At 35.5% G+C, this 22,683-nt stretch overlaps 1 protein-coding gene across 1 annotated transcript in view; it reads right to left on the bottom strand.

Moving 5' to 3' along the window:
- Positions 1 to 21,717, bottom strand: part of LOC134741699 (CD151 antigen-like) — a 237,029-nt gene extending 215,312 nt beyond the window's left edge. The window contains exon 1 of the mRNA XM_063674577.1: positions 21,386 to 21,717. The gene's annotated coding sequence lies outside the window, so the exon portion shown is untranslated. The remainder of the gene's footprint in view (positions 1 to 21,385) is intronic.
- Positions 21,718 to 22,683: the final 966 nt, after the last annotated feature.

Below are 22,683 nucleotides of genomic sequence, written 5' to 3'. Positions count from 1 at the left end.
AAAAAAAGATGACGTCATAACTCCTCTCCTTTTTTAGGGTTCCGTACCCAAAGGGTAAAAACGGGACCCTATTACTAAGACTCTGCTGTCCGTCTATCCGTCTGTCCGTCTGTCTGTCTGTCACCAGGCTGTATCTCATGAACCTAAGCTAGACAGTTGAAATTTTCACAGATGATGTATTTCTGTTGCCGCTATAACAACAAATACTAAACAGTACGGAACCCTCGGTGCGCGAGTCCGACTCGCACTTCGCCGGTTTTTTGTTTTTGGTGCTTCGAGTCAAATTGATTTATATGGAATAAAGATCAATCGCGCCGATTTTCATAGCTTTAACACCATTTGCAGCATTTTACGTTCGGGGTGAACCGCCGGACTATCTAATTGCAGTACATCTACATAATAATAGTAGGTAGGTATAATATAATTAGCCAACCCAATAAAATTTATTGACTGTTTATTTACACACTGTCCTGTCCTGTTCTTTATAAAAGCCACAATCAATATCCCCACTGTTTCCATTATATAGCTTTGTTTCCACATATTAAAATTGTTTAGTAAATTCACATGCCAAAAATTACAGCATTTTAATTTTTTTTTTTTTTTTTTGTCATTAAATACATTTATTTACATACAAGATATATACAGTGGTACTACGTAAACGAAATTAATAACTAGCTTAAATCTAAAATAGGCCCTTGAGGCATTGTACCAAGGATGCTGGCGGCATTTCCCCGCTGTATCGCAATGCTGATACGTTGTGCGAGAAAGCCGCCAGCTCTTCGGTCACCAGTTACGTCAACCAGACGCTTCGCGATTTCTGCAAACAACTTATGCGCGCTGGGACCCCATGGACCTAGAGTTTCAACTCCAAATGGAACGAAATGATACTCTCTACCGAGGCTCTTATATTTATTACGTTTTAAAATTTCGGCGCTTTCCGCCGCTCCGCCCGCTTTTACATTAGTCCGTTGGAGGTGGGACGGTGCCAGTGTGTCTACGCAGGTAGCATCCCACACCAACATCCGTCCCAAGCTCCAAGGAACCAAGGACATCCCATCGGGCCTCTTGCCATCATCTCTGATAATGCCAGTCGGCTCAAGAAGAGCGGGTACATTGATGGTGGCAAGAGACCGACGGATTATGTCATTAAGCGACGCATGTCTTGAAAAACGGCCGGCACTTTTTTGACAAGATAATCCATGGTGTCCCAGTCGGTCCACGTCCGTGCCACAAATATAATATATTCCGCATTTTAATATATCAGTTTAAATTAGCGAGTTTAGCACTATACACGAAAATGTTACATATTACAGGCTGGTAACATATTACAAGCTGGCAATATGATCCTTTAAGCATGTTGTGCCATAACATAATTATGAGAGATACACCGAATAGTGGTTTTGTCCGAATACCGAATATTCGGCCCCTCTCTCGGCCGAAGCGCCAAATATACACGCGAAGATTTTGAGTCCCAATTATTATGAAAACTGTTCGCCAACAAAGCACAACGTTTGCTAAGATTTATCTTTTGTTGAACAGAATTAATGAATGTAGTTAGAGTCAATCAAATCAGAACCATGATAAAAATAAAATATTTTGTAATAAACAAATGCTCATAAAAGGGTCTTCGTATTTAACAACTTTCCAGAAAAACATTTTAAATATTAAATATAGGTACTTACCTAGTGTTTGGATATTTTTATTGTGTACTCGTAATATTTTCTTTTTAAGTAAGTTTCCTTATTCGATATTCGGCCAAATAGTAGGCAACATTCGGCCGAATAGGCCGAATACCGAATAGTCGTGGCATCTGTAATAATTAATTATTATAAATTGTATAATGTAGACATGACAGAATTATTCACTCGTCATTAAGCCTTAATTTGCGCGTACAACGTTGGTAATAAAATTAGTTACCAGTGATCACTTTTTGGTGAATGAACATCAAGGTTAATTCACCAATTAGATTTTAATTTAATTATTTACATGATTGGCACAGCAGTCAATCAGTCATGATTCAGAAATGGGTTTATTTATAATTTTTAGGTTTCCGTACCTCAAAAAGAAAAAAACGGAACCCTTATAGATCACTCGTGCGTCTGTTTGTCTATCCGTCTGTCACAGCCTATTTTCTCCGAAACTACTGGACCAATTCAGTTGAAATTTGGTATACATATGTAAGTTTGTGACCCAAAGACGGACATGTAACGTAAACAAATGAATTTTAAACATGGAGGCCACTATTGGGGGGTAAATGAGAAAATTAAAAAAAAAAGTATTTCAATCTATATTGTGACACATATCAAATGAAAGAGCTCGTCCTATTAGAAATGTGCATTCAAGCGTGAGTCAGAGTTAATTACTTAGTTTTTGATCCGACCCCTACGGGTTTTTTAAAGACATTTCACTTTCTCGGCCGTCCCGTTCTGACAAGTAGGTAAGTAATTTTATTATATGGCTTTCCCCTCTTGTGGGTTTAGGCAGGAGGGATTTTGCCAATGACGCCGTTTTATGACGTACAACGCACGAAGAGAATGTTCGGTGAATAATTAATTTTGATTTGATAAAAGGAATTTGTGCTGGGAACCTAGAACAAAAACATTTATTGTTATGGACATCACAGACAACATGGGACATTATGTACAGTTTATTAGAAAATTTTTAAGAAAAAAAAAAACCGACTTCAATGGGGGATGCCGCTGAAAGTTCACTTATTGTTGATGGTGCACTCTTAGATTCCAGACAATGAAATGAAAAAGACAGCATCTTTTGCCTAATTATGTAGAAAAAGGAGGTAAAACGACCCACTTTTCTAGTAGCATTTCGTTTTTATAAGGGTCGCAGTTCTAACCTAACCTAACCTACTTTTCTGATAGCATTTCGTTTCTGTAAGGGTGACAGCTCTAATCTAACCTAACCTACTTTTCTGATAGCAGTTCTGTTCTGTGAGAATCGCAGTTCAAAACCCAACCACCCACCTAACCCACTTTTCTAATAGCATTTCCGGGTCCGGGTCTGTTTTCCGGATTTGTTGATGAAAACACAAAAATCACTATATGTATACCTTTCACATTTGAGGAGTTCCCTCGGTTCCTCGTGGGTCTCATCATCAGAACTCGAGCTTGCCAAATATATGTCTTAAAAATTTAAGTTGCTTAACAAACATAAAGAAGAGGACAAATCGCCAAACATGAACTATGCGTCATTGAAGAGTTCCGTTCTGATCATCATCAGCAGTTCCACTTTATCAAATGTCACTTTTTTAAAAGTAAGCGCTTGATTTGTTGATGAAAATACTAAAATCACTATATGTATGCCTTTAATATTTGAGGAGTTCCCTCGATTCCTCATGGATCCCATCATCAGAACTGCTTTTTGACAAAAACGGGACCAATCTATATGTATATACTTATAATCAAAAAAAGAATTTTCAAAATCGGTCCAGAAATGACGAAGTTATGGAGTAACAAACATTAAAAAAAAATACATACAACCGAATTGAGAACCTCCTCCTTTGAAATCTTGAAGTCAGTTAAAAAAGAGCGGGAAAGGGGACAGTTTTGACAGTTAAGAAGCATGCCAACATAAGGAGAAAAATAAGAAAAAAAAAAAAAAAAAAAATGAAAAAGGTTTAATTAGGCAAAAAACATTACATCACAGAAAACTTGACAGTGGTCCCCAAACTAGGCCGAGCCTGTATCTTGGGAACCACAGAGAGTTCGTAAGCATTTAATTTTATGTTACACTTATATATGTCACCTAGTACTTAAAAATATAGCTATTGTAATACTAAACGATAACATGTTTAAAATTATTGAAAATTACTAAAAAGGCATGCAGTAAGTATAACTATATTTACAGAGTAAAGATTGTGATATTGTAGGGTTTATTGTAGTATGATTGAATGAGTGTGTGGATGAGTGTGTGTGTGTGTTTGTGTATGTATATTTGTATGTATGATCCTACTTACTTAAGGAGAATAGGGTCTCTGTCTTACAGTATGACAATGTCAATAACCATTTCCCCAGGACCACTTTCAACTTAGGAAGCGCACACTGTTGTATGTTTATGTGTTTGCATATGACATTGTAGATAAAGGGGTGCATGCAGTGAGGAGCTCGCTTAACAAAAGCTGAGCTGCTCTTTGGAAGGGGAACTCGGTATATTCTTCTCTTTAATAATTCTTCATGCAGCATTGATTTAAATATTAGTCCATGGGTGCGAGTAACCGCTTTCATTATGTACAGTTGCCTAACCGTCAGAAGTTTGCTTTCTCTGTAAAGATTTTCAGTCGGGTAACGGAAAGGTTTCCTGAGCATGACTTTTATGACAGCCCTTTGGGCCCGCTCCAGGTCTAGCAGTGTTGTCTTACAGGCGCTACCCCAAACTGCAATACAGTATTGTAAAACGGATTGACATAAGGCATAATACACCATTTGCATAATATTTAATGGAGTGCAGTCGCGAAGACGTTTAACAATGAAAATTATCTTCCTTACTCTCTTCGACAGGACTTGGATGTGATTTTTGAAGGACAGGTGTTGGTCGATGAGGAGACCTAAATACCTGACCGTTGAGCATCTAGTGATGTGGTTGCAGGAGCAAGGCGAGTACGTATTATCACAGTTATGAAGGGTTAAATGTATGGATGCCGGTGGAGTGGTTAAGATTGTTTTGCTGAAAGAGATGTAGTACGTTTTTTCTACATTTAGGGTAAGGAGGTTGCCGTCAAGCCAAGAAACTATTTTTGCTAGTCCCTCATTGGCCGCTGAGAACGTTTCTTCCCAGGTCTTCCCACAAAACGTTACCACAGTATCATCTGCATAACAGATCATGTTTGAGTCGGGAATATCTAGCTGCAGAAGGTCATTAATATATATTGTGAAAAGGGTTGGGCCAAGAATGCTCCCCTGCGGTACACCAAAGTTAACAGGAAGTTGGCTGCTAAGGAATTCACCAATTTTTACCGATTGCCGCCTATTTGTTAAGTAGCTTCTAAACCACAGCAAGGGGACACCTCTCACTCCTACTGCCTCCAGTTTTTTTAAGAGTATGGGGACTGAGACGGTGTCGAACGCTTTAGCAAGGTCTAGAAAAACGCCTATGCTTTTTTGGCCACTGTCTAGATGTTGTGAGATTATGTTAGTGAGGAGGACCGCGGCGTCTTCAGTGGACCTGCCTGATCTGAAACCAAACTGATTATCCGATATAATCGAATGTTTCTCCAGGAACTTAACAAGACGTTTATTCACAATTTCACACATCACAAGAAATGAACAATAGATATAGGATCACAAATACCAGAAAGTGTAGAGCCGTTAAGATTTTATATTATTTTCTTGGATGTGTTTAAGAAGAATTCCAGTAATGGAAGGATCCATGAGAACCGGGTTTGAAAATTGATAGGCCGCGTAATATTTTTCGGTTATACATCATATAAAGAATGGTAGTCTGTTTCAGGAAAAGATAATGTGATCAGACGTTTCTTCGTCAAGGCCGCACTCGCAAAGTAAGTAATTGTCAGTGACACATGAGTTTGACAGGATAGAAGCTAAAAGTGCAGCCATCCTATCCTGACTGTTATTGTTAACGAAATATATGTAATTTGCAGTATTTGCACCGATTCAGCATACAATTTGTTCGAGAGATCGGTGCAAATTATATTTCTTCGACGTAATGAGACGAAGTTTCGTCAAGTCATGTCTACATATACATATTTATACATATTTGTTATTATTAAACTGTGTAATGTTTGCCCTTTATAGATCGCTATGGTGCAAGGTGCATACAGTCGATAAATTTTCATATTAGCTATCAAAATAGTAGATTGTATGACTAGGGAATATAACTTTTTCATGTTATAGCTGGTACCTACCTACTTAAGTAACTTAATTTGAAAGTACCAAATTAAAATCGTCTTCCTCATTGCAAAGAAAAAGATCCATTTTAGGCGAGGTGTGCATATAGCTACCCGAGCCGGAACGGCGAGGGTCGATAGGCACAGCGAGGTTAAAATGGGTTTTATTAACGAGTTATACACTCTACTTCTTTTAATATGTAGAGCTATGTTTTTCCCGGGTAGATTAATTGTATTCTGAATCAATTGGGGAGGCGAAAGAGGTATTCCGGGCAGATTTATTGAATTCTGATTCGATTCGGGAGTCGAAATCAAAAATATGTTTTCATATTTTCCCTAGGGACTAAAATACGATTTTTGCCCCGCTTTGCAGGTCTAATATGAAGCACTTTTAGAGCATGAGAAGTGAAGGGTTCCGTACCTCAAAAGGAAAAAAACGGAACCCTTATAGGATCACTCATGCGTCTGTTTGTCTGTCCGTCTGTCACAGCCTATTTTCTCCGGAACTACTGGACCAAATAAGTTGAAATTTGTTATACATAATTATGTAAGTTTGTGACCCAAAGATGGACATGTAACGTAAACAAATTAATTTTAAAAATGGGGGCCACTTTTGGGGGGTAATTGAGAAAATTAAAAAGTAGTTTTTAAAATTATATCGTGTTACATATCAAATGAAATAGCTTATTGTGGTAATCTCAAATGTATTTTTTTATAATTTTAGGATAAACAATATAGAAATTATTCAAGAAAATATGCAAAGAATGACCATTCCCCTCCCCTTTATCTCCGAAACTACTGGGTCTAAAATTTTGAAAAAAATACACAAAATGGTTCTTTACCTATAAATCACAGGAAAACCTATTAGAAAAGTGCAGTCAAGCGTGAGTCGGACTTAATTACTTTGTTTTTGTTCCGACCCCTACGGGTTTTTTAAGACATTTCACTCACGTTTTACATAAAAAATACATTGTTTAAATTGTGTAATGTACGGAACCCTTGAAACGCGAGTCCGACTCGCACTTGACCGGTTTTTATAAAAGGACATTCTTACACAGATGGACTAAGTCCTACAGTAAGCCCAAGGAGGCTTGTGTTATGGGTGCTCAGACAACGATATATATAATATATAAATACTTAAATACATAGAAAACACCCATGACTCAGGAACAAAATTTGATACTTAATATCTGTGCACATCACACAGATAAATGCCCTTACCGGGATGTGAACCCAGGACCATCGGCTTCACAGGCAGGGTCACTACCAACTAGGCGAGAACGCTGGCTCGTAATTCTATTATTGTCTATAAACTTATCGATCAAGAGCGCGCCCTCAGCGCCGCGCGTCGGACCGGTTATTTTTACTGCACCACGTGGGCACGTGCCGCGGCCAGATGCGTACCTACACCGGCACAAAGATGCGTATGTGTAGTGTACCCATTATGAATGGTATGGGCTAAACGCATCAATGAACTAACAAAATGCGATCACGTTGTATTTTATAGTTGAGGCGGTGAATTTAACTCGATTTTTTGGGCATTATACATGTATTAATACTTATGGATAAAAAAAGCTTAAATATTATCACAATTGATACAGATTCTCGCATTGACTAATCATGTTTTGCAATAGGCTTGATGACAATAGATATTTACGATACAAGTGCGGAAAAGTGGAAATTCGAAACGAGTGGCGATAAATTTAAACACGACCGCAGGGAGTGTTTTAAATCGACACGAGTTGCGAATTACCTTTTCGCACGTGTATCGTACAACGTTTTACAGTACATATGGCCCTTTAAACTTTCGACATACGCACGAAAAGTGCTCATTCCCGCACTAGTGCGAAAAAGTAGCACCATATGGACTGTAAATTTTTATTAATGGTATCAATCGATCAGGTTTGTTTTTGTGATCAAATGTCTATATGGGACCTGCATTAAAGCAATACGAAAGTCAGAAATGATAGTCAAAGTCCGACAGTCGTACTACACTCGCGAAACGCTCCTAATAAAACGATAAGTGAACGTGACGTCAAGGTCACTGAGAGCCCATCTTGAATGTATGGAAAATAGGTAAAGTTGCGATTTTGTCGGTGAAATATTGCGTTTATGCATATAGTTGCCATACAATCTTTTTTTGGATAAAGTGCAAGGAATCGACTGGTATCTTTACTTTATTCCTTTTTGGAAGTTAAAAAAAAAACTTGAAATTTTAACTTTTGGATGCTGTATTTTTTTATCATTTCCACATATTATTGTAATATCCACATTATTGTGATATATTGCTCATTTGCTATCTATTTTACTAGATTTTGTTATAAAATTCAACATGTGTCATCAACCCTATTCTATGTATGGGTAATTTAGTATATATGTATATGCTTATATAAACTATGAAACATAGATTTTCAACAGAACAGTTGGGTCTCTATAGGCTTTAAATGTGGAATAAATGTTTTGCATAAAATAATATCAACAGCATATTGGTTGCGCACCTCCTAGCTTCTGCCAATGACGTGGCCATGGTCAGACTGACAGTGACATGGCCCGCTTCAACGTCGCAAAAGTCGCTGTTGCACTTTTCATCCAAATGTCACTTTTAGGACGCATTCGGCAAAAGCGCAAATCAGGAGAAGGAAGGGCTGTAACACAAACACACGAACGAAGGGATGTGTACGAAGATAAGTAGGTACACTTTAAAAAAAACCGGACAAGTGCGAGTCGGACTCGCCCACCAAGGGTTCCGTACTTTTTAGTATTTGTTGTTATAGGGGCAACAGAAATACATCATCTGTGAATATTTCAACTGTCTCACAGTTGATGAGACACAGCCTGGTGACAGACAGACGGACAGACGGACAGAGGAGTCTTAGTAATAGGGTCGCGTTTTTACCCTTTGGGTACGAAACCCTAAAAAGGAAAATCGATAACCCCATTAACAACCCAAATTACAGTTGGCAACATTATGCCAATCTTCAGAACATCAAGATTCAAGGAACATTTTGATTACATTATTCATTCGACGTCGTGGCTCCTTATGTAATTCATATATAGGTATGTGTTTAGCATAATATGTGAAGCATGCCGATTCTGCATTAGCATGTCGAATGCTAGTCAAGTACGAAAATAAATAAACAACTGTCTTTGATAGATACAGAATACAGATAACTCTTAAGCTTACTTACTTACTCTATTATTATACATATAACTCTATTATAACCTTCCTACATATAATATTAACTATATTTCTTTTAAAGGCACATCCTTATACAAATTCATAAATTACTCGCCTTATTACCTTTGTATGAGAATCACGCTAAGTTTAATTAGAGAATACAGTTGTTTTACAGGTAGTTAAATACTTAATACTTCTTTGGTTGTCCTTAAAGTAACAGAATAAGGCAATTTCAAAGGAAACAAGCGAGCAAGCGTTAGGGAGTAGGTAAAGTAACTGTCTTATAGATCACAAAAGCCCTCTACGCTCCAAAGCCTTTCTGCCGTAATTAAATTTCCAAAAAGGGGTCCACTTTAATGAATGGTCGCTTATATCGAAAGATTAGTTAACTGTAATAAACCGCTACATAAAGAAGATAGAATATTATATTGGAGAGCATAATATTTTTAGTTTCTTAAAGTTTAACTGAAATAACATAACTAGCCACAAAGTGATATTATTTACCACTTACATTTTTTATACAAAAACATCCCCGAAAAACAGGATACTAAAAAAGTTTGATATTACAAGTTTGTGAACTTATTCTCGCAAGATTGAGATTTTATGGTATTTTTATTGTCGCAGATATACGCTATGAAACTATGCAAGAACTTTTCGCACTTTTCGCTCCAAAAAATAGACAAATTTATATTAATACCTAACTAGAGAAAATTCGAGAACTTTATGATTATTTTAGTACGATTTAAAATAGTGGGTTTAAAAGCGGAGCAGTTCTTTTGCAACAATTTATAATATAATCAACTGTTTGTTTTTATTAAATAGGTCCCTGTAAATAGTACCTATCACATTTCAGATGTTATCTATAGTTCCCGTTTTTTGTTACTTCTAAGTTTAATAAAAAGAAAAATAAAACGCTTACATTGATGTTATAGTTCTGTTATATTTAAAGCTGATTTTCTTTATGAAGATATGTATGTAATAAAAATAAAGTTCAAAACAAGAAAAGTACCAAGTGTAAAATGCATTGTGAATCAAATTGCTATCTAGCCAAACGCCAGCGTGCGGCTGCATCAAACAGTTAATTATTACGCAGCTGTTAACATCATGAGATCACGATGCGACCTCGCTCGATTTGATTATGCACTCAGTTAATATATAGAATCTACCGTCTTTGCTTAATTCCTTAATCCTTAGTAAGGAATAATGTATTCCAAGATTAGTCAATTTACTTTAGTGACCTCGCGATGTAAAAAAAATCGATCAAGTGCGAGTCGGACTCGTGCACCGAGGGCTCCGTACAAACTTACCAATATGTAAATAGTTCGATTCCCGAATCAAGTCCGAAATTCTTCCCATTTTTGTTGATTAAAGATAAAGAAAATATAATGTGTACTGAATGGGCTTGTTACCATACAGTTTTCCAACGGTAAAGTGTGTCCCTCAGTACTACTAGTTGGAAAGTACCAGTAGTTGGAAAATTGTATGGGGACAAGCCCATACATACATAAGTCGCTGTAAGTTTACCAAACTGCAAATAAGTTTGTAATCGCAAAAAGTAATTGTTTTGTGATGTAATTACACATTTACGGTTCCAGACCTTTTTTTTTTATTTGTGCTAAAATGGCATTAATTCTTGCCAAACTTCATAACTAAATTCTAGGTCAATGGGAAGTCTTCTATAGGTTTTAATTCCCTTGCGAGCGTCAAAATAAAGGGTGTTTATTTAGTCACCTGCAATAATTTACGGGGTGAATATATAGGCCATGCTGAGCAACTTTACTATGGGATCAACTCCGAAATCGCGAAAAATAATTGGCTGTTTCATTTTGGCTGTCTGACCTTGACATTTTCTATGGGAGAGTAAATTTTTTTCCATAGGAAAAGTTGCTTAGTATGACCTATATATTCAGCCCGTAAATTATAAATTATTGCAGGTGACTAAATAAACACCCTATATGCACCACACAGGAGCATAAACCTTTTTTAGATTGGCTTCTCTTAGAAGTTTTTTTTTTACTGCTTTAAGTAGCAGACTTGAGTATTTGACATTAATTTCAGCTATACATATAAGTACAGGGGAGTGGTCATTCCTCTATAAAAATGTACTCGACTCTTTCCTCCGTGGTTTTTGACCCTAGAGCAATGTTATTTTCAACACATACTCGTATCCCCTAAAGAACCTGGCCAAGGACCGCGAAAAATTTAAAGGACGTTAGGATCCATAATCTTTATTACTTTAAGTTAATTTAATTTATTTATTTGGGAAACATATAGCACATAATAATACAATAAGGTAAAATATATAGTTAGAACATAGGCCAAAAGAGTTTCCACTTATTAATACAAAATTCATTTGCTCCGAAAAAAAAAGTACAATTATTAGGTATTTTGAATTTAAAGTTGAATTTAACAATAACATTGAGTAATATTCCACGAGCACGATTAAAAATATAACAAGCATAATTTAGAATTTGGAAAATAACAAGCACAATTTTCAATTTAGAATTTGAAATCAAATAGGTACCAAATAAGTACTTAAATAACCATATCGCTTAAACTTGCCTTATCCATTATTTTAACCCAATCACGACGCAATCAATATTACCGATGTGTAAAGATATGTTTGTGAATTATTATTTTTGTTAATAGCGTTATTAATCATGATTAATGTACACCGCAAAATAATTGCTAACAAATCATTGAAGCTCGACTAAATACACAGGGCAAAATAATATGATAGATTACTGCTCATTCCAATTTATATTACGTGATGATAAGCTTTTAATAATCTCCTCTTTGTTTAGGGGACTCAAACTTTGTGAAAAGGGTATTGATTGTTTGAGCCGTATAAATACTTTGGAGATATTTCTGTGGTAGCCTATATTCTCAATGTTTCTGTAACTCTTTAAATTAAATTTCTCAACCCAATAATTTTTATGCTAATAATTTCTGTGCGAAAAGTAATGATATCCCATCAAAAACATAAATGTGAAATGAGAGCCAAGTTAAATGTTAAGAATATGCATCGTTGTTGACTTCGCCGGCAAATGAATTGACATCTATATGAGTGCCAAGTTCTAGTTCACTTGGGAATTAATTAAAGGTTAGGATTTGTCTTGACTAGTTTTTATATCAACTAACTAAATTTTAGAAAAATAACTGACTAATATTGCAATTTTTGTTCCTGCTCTATACATTTTTTTCGAAAAAAAAAAAACATAACGACACTCTTTAATGCCAAATCGTCCTAAATTCAAAAGTTTTCATAACAATGCCGGGCAAAATCTATTTCAATAAAAAAAATGAAAATAACAACTTTGGTTTCTATGTCAATGAGAGCCGAATTTCAGCCCACAGTACGTAGTAAGATTAGAAACACTACGAAAGTTATGAAAAACTTTAATACCTAAGTATACATCTATTACATCCTAAAACCATTTACTAAGCCCCGGTTGACAGAGTCTTATTTGAAATAAAACTATGAAAACGGATTATATCGCGTATATTGGTATTTTATATTGATTGATAGTTTTATTTCATGTGTAACTTCATTTGGGTCTTATTTGTTGCAAATTAACCTTGTTTGATACAGGAAGTCGCGTCGTTCCGTCGAGAGGAAACTGAAAGCCGTGCGGTTGAGCTTGAGTGAAGCTTAGCTGGAGATCGATAGGCACAACATGAGATAGTAAGTGTAATTATTTAAATCTATAGGAAAAAAATCAGCCGAAAACGAACCCACCCGTTTCGGTAAAACTTAGTCCTTCCGTAAAAACTGTTTTATTTTCATCTAACATAATCTGATGAACATTTAAATAATTTATCAAAATTAAGTAAACGTAAAGCAAATTAATTATTTATTAAATTCAATCTAAATTAAAATAAACAGTACTCAGTCTATAAATTGTAAATACAGATGTTAATCACAATGAAAAAATCAACGATGATCAACTCTGGCCAACGTGGGACTCGAACCCACATCCTTGGATTGCCGGTCCAATGCCACTCAGAGATTACGAAACATCAGTTTCATTGCATTGAATTGTTACAAAACATCATTTGTCAACGACAGTTGCGCTGTCGTTACTTCGTTACATTTCGTCATGATATTAAAACGCTCTAACTGTAAACCAGATTTTGAAGAAATGTCAAATCTATAGAGCAGCTGCATTAAGATTCAAAATACGAAGAAACTGAACATGTATGTCATATCAATGTTAAATCCAAAGCCGCCGAACTGAAGGGTGTGAAGGGTTTGTTGAGTCGTATATGTGCACCACTGATGAGTTTGCCAGTGTAATAACTTGTAATAAGGACTCATGACGTAATCATATCGGCGAATGAATTAGGTAAGTTTTTAAATAATCTGTATATGTAAAACTAAAAAAAATATCTGTATTAAGTACTTACAATATGTTGTTTTGCTTATAAATGTGGTAGTGAAAATAGTACCTAGATTTAAAAGTACCAGAATATCCTAGTACCTATATGTGCTTGTTCCATACACACACGCGTGAAATACTATCGACAAGAAAATAATCTTTTTTTTTCACTTATAAATAACATACGAATTGAAATAAAAATGTTAAACAAACACTTAAAAATTCGATGCTATCATTAAAATGTTGTAGGTATGATATACATTTAAAATCGGTATACTTTAAATGTGAACTTACAGACATTAATAATTTTTTTGAGGCTTATACCTATGTATAATATTATATAGTATATAGTTAGGTTGACATTGTATACATATGTATAGGATAGGGTTTCGTTTGATGGAATGGAAGGAATATTTATAAGTAGTTTCAAATCTCGGTGAAAGCAATGCAACTTTTTTTTTAAATACATATAGAGACTATGAACTGCCGATTTTCCGAGTATTCACGTTACATTTGAAGCTTATCGTTCTACTTGACGACCTGACTGACGCCTGTATCACTAAAATTCAAAATTGTATGTTTGTTTCTTTCTTTCTTTCTCAACTTCTATTATGAATAACAAAATAAGATTTTTAAAGTTTCAATAGGCCTCTTGGCAGCTGATGGGCAAAATTTATTGGAATGACAAAAACGGATAAGAATAACAAAATTATTCGCGAATGACGAATAAAATTGTGGAATGATTATTCTTATTTGAATAAATTATTCGTGGAAAATTTTGGTTTTTTCACTCTTTCGCTGTATAGCTCTATCTCTTTCTAGGTCAGGCTAGAAAGTTACTAACTTTGTGTGTGAGTGGTTAATTTTCACGCTAATCCTTTGTTTATTATACTACCTGGGCTTATCCTTTAACCCTTAACAATCTTTAATGTGTAAGAACTAGTAAAGATACAGTAAAAACGGGTCATATTAAACGTGTTATTTATTCGTCTTGTTTATTTGAATGGAATAAGCCAAAAAATCAAATAATTTTCGTGGATTCATTCAAATAAAATAACGAATAAATAATTTGTCATTTGAGAAGCGGTCGAATGATTTATTCGCGGATCAATTATTTGCGAATATGTCATCTGCGAATCTGGGGGCACGGTAGTGCCCCTGCCAAGTCGAGCAAAATAAAAAGGCACGGCCGTACTATCCTTTTCTCGAAGCCACTCAGGCCATTTTCAACGTCCTGTAATTTTGTGATATCTAAAGCTAGAACCCTGAATTTTCAGTGACGTATAGAGCATAACATGATTTAGATATATTCTCAATAACATGTAATTTGAACATGTAGTTTAAGAATTATTGCATGTCAAAGTTCCTTAGTTTTGTCACTGACACACTCACTCATGATCATCATAATTGTAAGGTACTTCTAGCAGACCCAGAAGCTCCAAATTTGAAACGTAATTAGTTTTTAGAGTATTAAGCCAATAAAAACTTAAAAATACTGCAATATCAAAGATTGAATAACTGCACAAGTAAGTTTGTAATCCTATATAAATATATGCGATAACAAAGTTACGTTTGCAGTTCCTACCATTAGTACTTTAAGTATAGGTACACTACGTTGTACGATGTGAGTATGAATTAAGATGTGTATAATTATGATAAGTGTATACATAGTATGAGTATGGTATGGGTATGAGTGCACAAAAACAAGGACTGCCTACAAAAAGAGATGAGATCCCATCAAAAACATTACATGTAATAAAAAAATAATTATTATAAAAAAACAAAAACCCGACTGCACACTAAAAAGAGGAAAACAAGCCCCACAAGAAATATTGTTTAATCAAATGCTAAAACCAAGCTATGGAATACCGTTTAAACAATATAAAAAATGCACTGTGAAATGTGTATGTTATCGATAGTTAAATAAATAAAAACTTATTCTAAATACTAACTAAATAATTATAATTTATAAATGTTGATGGTAAGTATCGCAGGCGGGGACCAACACAGGGTTACTTATAGTCATTTTGGTTGTTGGTTGTTAAGTTCACTATTTAGCAGAATGTTACTTAGTGTATTTTCGTTGGTGGCGGTCAAGTTGGTCCCCGCCTGCAATACTTACCATCAACATTTATAAATTATAATTATTTAGTTAGTATTTAGAATAAGTTTTTATTTATTAAACTATCGATTACATACACATTTCATAGTGCATTTTTTATATTGTTTAAACGGTATTCCATAGCTTGGTTTTAGCATTTGATTAAACAATATTTCTTGTGGGGCTTGTTTTCCTCTTTTTAGTGTGCAGTCGGGTTTTTTGTTTTTTTATAATAATTAATTTTTTATTTATAACTTTTTAGTTGAAAAAACCTGTTACGACACGACGAATTCATAAAAAATATTGTGGAAAGGAAAGTAGAAGGAAGGCGGAGGAGAGGGAGAACAAGAAGAACATACATGGACCAACTAAAGGAAAAGATAAACGTCGTGTCATATCAGGCGGTCAAACGAAAGGCTCAGGAAAGAGATACATGGAAATTGCTGCACCGACAAGAGCTAGGCTCTTAAATTAATGATGATGAGTTGAAAAAATAACAAGTTATTACTTTATAATTTTCGCTTCGGACGAGGAAGTATCGAAAAAAATCACTTAGAAAAGTCGACCATCAACGACGTCCCTCATGTCATGCGTGTGCGTGTGCCCGCGTTCGGGTTGTAGACTCGAGAATTACCCCCCTCCGTACCGCACCGCGCGCCACAAGCTACCAGACCGCTACACGAGAGGTGCGCGGGAGTTGCAGAACAAGTTATTTGCTCATTGCTTGCTGACGCGTGGGTGGCTTGCGTTTACGAAGAATTAACATGTTCCTGTAGGAATTTCGGGGTAAAATGTATCCTGTGATACTCCCGTGATCAAAATGAATCTAATGACACCTTATAACCCCTCGAGCGGCAAGCTACCTCGAATGGGACGCTCTCTGACAACCGCGCGTGCGGCGGGCCGCCATTTTTAATATGGAAAACACACCGCATTGCGGCTGCTCAATCAAGACGAATCTAACGATACCTCATACATCAAAATCCATAAAGCCGTTTAGGCTACAGGAGGCCACAAAGAAACAGACATACATACATACATACATACACTCGAAAAACATTACCCTTCTCCTTTGGCAGTCGGGTAAAAAGATGTAAGTCTCGCAACGCAGTTCTTCTACTACAAAATGGTTTTGAGATGTAATGTGAAACCAAGTCGGTTATTTTAGACAGTGCCAGGGGGTGTTAAAACCGTAACAATATTAGATACCTTTATTCGTGAGATTGCCAATTCATTATAAGTATGTATTAAAAAAATAAAGGTATCTAATATTGTTACGGTTTTAACACACCTGGCACTGACTAAAATAACCGACTTGGTTTCACATTACATCTCAAAACTATTTTGTAGTAGAAGAACTGCGTTGCGAGACTTGCATCTTTTTACATGTAATGTTTTTAATGGGATAAATCATTCGCGAATAAATTATTTGCGAATAAAACATTCGTGAATAAAAAAGTCGTGAATTATTGTTTATTCGAATGAATGTTAATTTATTCGAATAATACCTATCTCTGCTTGGCAGTAGCCATCTTAAATAAATAAGTCAAACTTCACACGATTCCGTATAAGGTGTAATGTTTGCTAAAAGATACTCGATTTATTAACAAGCACTTTATTATTTTATTAGCTTATAACCAGCCGTTTATATCTAAACCTAGGCTAGAAGCGAACAAGAGCGAGACCGCGAGTGCAGATAGAGACCGCATATTAGTTCGAGTTCATAATGGATGCTTTTCTCACATAAGGTAAGATAGAAGTACCTACCTACAGCTGTGCGATTTAAAAGTGCTTTAATAGTCCAATTCCATATGTGATACCTAATTCCCTTTCGAGTGCCTTGGTGTTCGTACCTTTATAAATATTTCAGTGCTAAGATGATGATAATAATTACTTTGCTGGTCTCAGATTAATTTGGGTCACACGATAAGTGATACCGTGACCGAGTAACTTAAGAACTGAGAAATTATTTAACCATTGATAAGAATAAAATTATAAACTACCTAACAGTTAACGTCGTAAAATAATTATAACCTTTGGATTGCGTGTATATATATTGATATTATTTATTTATCTCGCTATTGTTAATTGTATGTCTCGTTATGATACATTTAAGACGATGAAAACGCCAAAGCTTATGCTCGCTTTTATACAACTAGGTATTTTAATACGTATCATATGGTATCGTCGGTTTAGTTATGACATTTAACATAGACTTAATAAGTCGTTATGGAAATTTCGCAATCCAACTTTTTTATAAAGGCCAAGAAAATATCGCATAGCTCGTAAACAAAAATATATTTCTGCTCCAAATATACAAATTCTTACCACGTCCGTAATCTGAAACTAAAACAAGACGGAAGGAATAAAGTTCTCCAAAGAATTCACGTTCATTTTCCATTCAAGCGTAGTACGAAGCAAGACAAAGATACGAGCAAGTAGGTAGCGGCTGAATAGTTCTGTCGTTTTGGTTTCAGTGCTGAAAATACTGTTAGAGTTTTATTAAATTCAATTAAATCAATTCGCAAATATATTGAATTGCATGTAGTTAGTCCGGTACGTAGGTACCTATGGCGTAATCTACGTGCGATTCTGTGTTCCCTCTATATCTAGCCTCATTGTGCCTCAGGCTAATTTTGAAACGCTGTCACAGACATGTTGACATTAAGCACAAAGAAACTTCGAATGTAAGGCTAAAATTGGTGACCAGTGCTTGGAATTACCCTGTGATTCCTATCAGCATGTCCGGCTTTAAAATTTAGCACGCCTGTTTACTTAAATACCGTATCTCTCATTAGGACAAAGTGAACAGCCGCGTTATACATATATGGTTTCTGTAATATACTACTTTTGCTATAGCCGAGCTTTTGGTTTTATTTTAGCCGATTCAAGTAAATAATCCAATTTCTAATGTAGGTAATGATTTTTCTGCGACATCTGCGTCACTCTATTTTTTTTTATTATTCGCTCCCACCAGTCAGAATACGAGAGCTTGTTGAAAAAATTTGATGATTCAAAGCCCGTTCCAATGAATTAGCTGCCATAAAAACAAGTTCGGTGAATTTCAATCCTTTAAAACCAAAGTGTTATTTAAACCACTGACCATGACTATTTTACTAGGAGACAACCATAGCAACAAATTGATTCACCCATATACACACCTATATATTCAGCGCTGTCAACTAAGTTCATAACTATTTCATTTCCACGTTGAAAGGATTTGAAGCACACAAATTCTAATTTGATTCTGTCTAAAATGTCGCGCTATTTGAATGCGAATGTTCCCGAATACGAAATGTGCATACCTACATTAGATATAACTTAATATTGGTGGTTTTTGTCAGCCGTGCATTATTGCCATGTATTAATTGATAACAGGTACGGGTTATCAATTAATACATTATAGGTTCTGCCAAAGAGAATATAATAGGATAGAGCGGTACTGTCATAGTAAATTTTGTAACCACAGTAAATTCACTGCCATCTATCAACACACTTTAAAACTAAAAAAGAAGATTTATAAAATTACGATAAAATGTATTTAAATATGGATAAATGATTTTTTTTATTTGCATTTATTATTTTATATGATTTTGACCCAGGTTCTTTCACTGATATGCGTTAAAATTGTTAAATAACAAACGAAACCGTCAGCGCCCTCTATACGAGAGTAGGCCAAAGGTAGTGGCGCCATCTGACTGAGAATCAAATTTGCGTGATTTTCGAGGCACGTTTTTTCCGGACTGTACTGAGTTATATTTATCTTTGGTACTGCGGAGGAACGTATTAACAAATATGAAATGTTAGTGTAGGTTTAGAAGCCACACTTCCTGTACCTATACCTACTTCTCTTCTCTTCCTCATCGAGTATGCGCCCACTGTAGGGCATAGGTACGCCTCTTCAAATCTCCAAGCAGCCCGATTTGCTGCTTCTTTCCTCCAGAGCGGGCCTGCCATCTTTTTGATATCATCCTTCCATCTAGTTGGAGGTCTGTGATCTGGTCTTTTTGTACGAGGCCTCCACGCTAGGACTCGCTTGTTACCTACTACTATGTTGCCATTGTTCTGTATTCTACGATTTCTACGGGGTCAGAAGTTGCTTCGCTTACGAATTCTTACAAATATTTACTGACTGACAAAATAATTGTAATCAATCATAATTTAATATGCCTAACTAAACGAAGCGACTAGATCCCCAAACAAAGAAGTATTTGTGATTACGCTGATAACATCCGTGACAATGTTCAATCACGACCTGTGATAATACTTAGACACACTAAACGTTTCAAGCTGAATCGCGCACTTGACAATCAATCTTGTTATCTTTGAGTTAAAGGTCAAATTGCAAACCGAAATCAGTTAAACATAGGAGTATGTAAAAGTAATTTGGAGTAAATATATTAACCGCCAGGCCGTGAACATGTTGATTAGGATGTTACTACAAGCGATAGGACTCGGTTTCATCTAGTGTGAGACAGATCGCCCAATAAGGGACGTTTATAGGATGGCCAATCGAATTAACTAGCTCACATGGAAGGATTAGATAGCAACATATCATCGCACGTATTGAACTAAACCATACATTCATGATATTCATATAATAGTGTTTTTCATAGTATTATAGATAAGTGTGTAATAAACGTAACGATTTTGTATATAATAATATACCTATTAGTACTCGTGTTATTGCAATATGCATGGTATGAATTATAGTTATACACCTTGTTTATTAAAAAATAAAGTCCTGGCGTGCTGGAGGTTTATGAAAACTAAAACTCAGCATTTTTTATTGATATGATACTAAGAGGCCCACTGACTATCAGTCCGCCGGACGATATCGGCCTGTTAGTTAGAACAAAAATTTGACAGTTCCGAACAACTGACAGGCCGATATCGTCCGGCGGACTGATAGTCAGTGGGCCCCTTCATATGTCATACGTTACGCGCATTTGATGCGCGCTTAGTCGTATCAAGTTAGGGAAGTGTAGTACTAGTTAGGTATATTAATGACAAATTAAGTTGATATTCAGAATAACCAGAACAGCGCTCATACTCCTAATACAAAGGTTAGCGCGCGCGGTTGTTTATTAACGCCTACATCACTAGTCCGCCCACTAAAAAAGTCGTAAGTGAAAACGTCTATTGAAGCATTGGTACACTTACGCTGTGCCAAGCACACACGACAGTACCTGGCCATATGTAGCCATGTGAGTCACTTTGCATCGCAGTGACATAACATGTACACACATACAATGACAACACAATACAGACATATTTATCGTCATATGCAGACCAGAAAGGTAGCTCTACCAATAATCTTTTACGCTTTATTGTTATCATCAATGTTAATAGGTTTATTTTGATATTACACACATACAAACTTTAACGGAAGAAAACTACCTATTTTCATAAGGAAAATAGCAACAACTAAATATTCTTGCATAAATTAACTTATAACTTTTAATGGATTGCTTTACAACTTATTTATTATTATTAGTAGTAAGTTATTATTTATTACTTACATTTACTAAATTTTATATAGAATTGTAGAAGCCATTATTATACCATCCACTTTGTGTACTTAGGTACCTATAAGTATAAAACTTTTGAAAATGACATAAACTTAAAATGTTTTTACTTCAATTTTTCTGAAAAAAAAAAGTCTTATTAACTTAAATAAATAACTCGTTAGCGGTGTCATTTTTAAATGTCTTATAAATTACGGTCTTCGTACGCAAACTCCGAGACGTTTTAAATATTTCAACGCTTTGTCCTCTTCATTTATAAGATTTCAGATATACCTACCGAATTCTGAAGACCGCCCTAGGCGTACCTATTACCGGCTCTTACGCTTCCTTAAGATCGCTTACCTTTTCAGCTGAAGATTTTTTTAATACTACACCTTGACCGTCCGTAATCACTCTACACTATTAAGTACAATATTATACTACACATTCACTTAAATCACTAATAGGTATTGACACTTTTCTCAGAATATTAGTGCTTGGAAGAAACTGTAACACACTTGAACACATGCATGTCAAATCTCCAGTCTGAATTGCGCGCGAAAATCGAGTAATATAGGTACAAAAGTATTCGGGACTCGCAAACACGTTACTAGTATCACAGCGTTGCCGCCGTACTGACTCAGAATTTCCACTCAGACCCCGATACTAGCAATCCTTCACAGACGCTTATAACCAGTACCTACCTAACCAAAATATACATTTACTGCTATGCATTACTGCTTTTAAAGCAAATGGTCAATCGCGTAGACTTGAAGACGCCGCAGTGGTTTTATAGTTGATGGAAATGCTCGTTCATGGAGGCATGTTTTCTATGAGCATAGTAAGAGTTTCCTGTTAACAGTATGAAAATGCTTCGTATTGCTAATGCTGGCTTGGCCTGTGATAATTTAGTTCACTAATTCAGTCTAATACTGAAATGATGAACTGAACTTTCTGAATACCTACTATGGAATTAAACCGATATATATTAACTAAGCCCGATCGGCGATCATCTCAGTGAAAGACTAACGAAAGGAAAACACATGTGGGATAATCGTGGATAAGAGGAATGTACTTTCTTTGGACTATAACCAAACAAAAATAACAAAATACGTGACGAAATATTTGACACAATGACTTAACCTAATATTTTCGCGAAGTCACACGTCTCACGTCAAGTCACACCACACAGTTGCACGTGCAATTTTATGTAGGGGAAGATAGGCACCATTCTGACACTGTTTAGATTTAGATTTTTTTAAAATTGGCCCTTAAAAATAGATTGCTCTAATAGTTATTATATTATTCTGCGTATATTCCTCTCCCTACTCAAAAAGTTAGAAGTCGATAGCTTTTATAATAAATGAATGAATAGAATTTAGTAGAACCTCTCGAATGTACGAATCTACCCCACCGAGGGGTATGTTTGTGCATAGAAACATCAAAATTATTATCAAATATCGTTTTGATTCGCCATGAAAATAGCAATGATGTATTTAATATATTACCAAACCATACTTTTCATCACACTTGCTCGAAAAAGATCTTATTTCATGCAGGTGTACTAAAGGACAAAGGCCTATATTGTTCCCGCGTGAGTTATGGATTGTAAAAAAAAGCTTTTCTTTTAATTATGTTACTTATTCATAATATGAATTAAC

This window comes from Cydia strobilella, chromosome 5, assembly GCF_947568885.1.
Source record: "Cydia strobilella chromosome 5, ilCydStro3.1, whole genome shotgun sequence".
Classification (NCBI taxonomy): Eukaryota; Metazoa; Arthropoda; class Insecta; order Lepidoptera; family Tortricidae; genus Cydia; species Cydia strobilella.
This window is presented reverse-complemented; position numbering and strand designations above follow the sequence as displayed.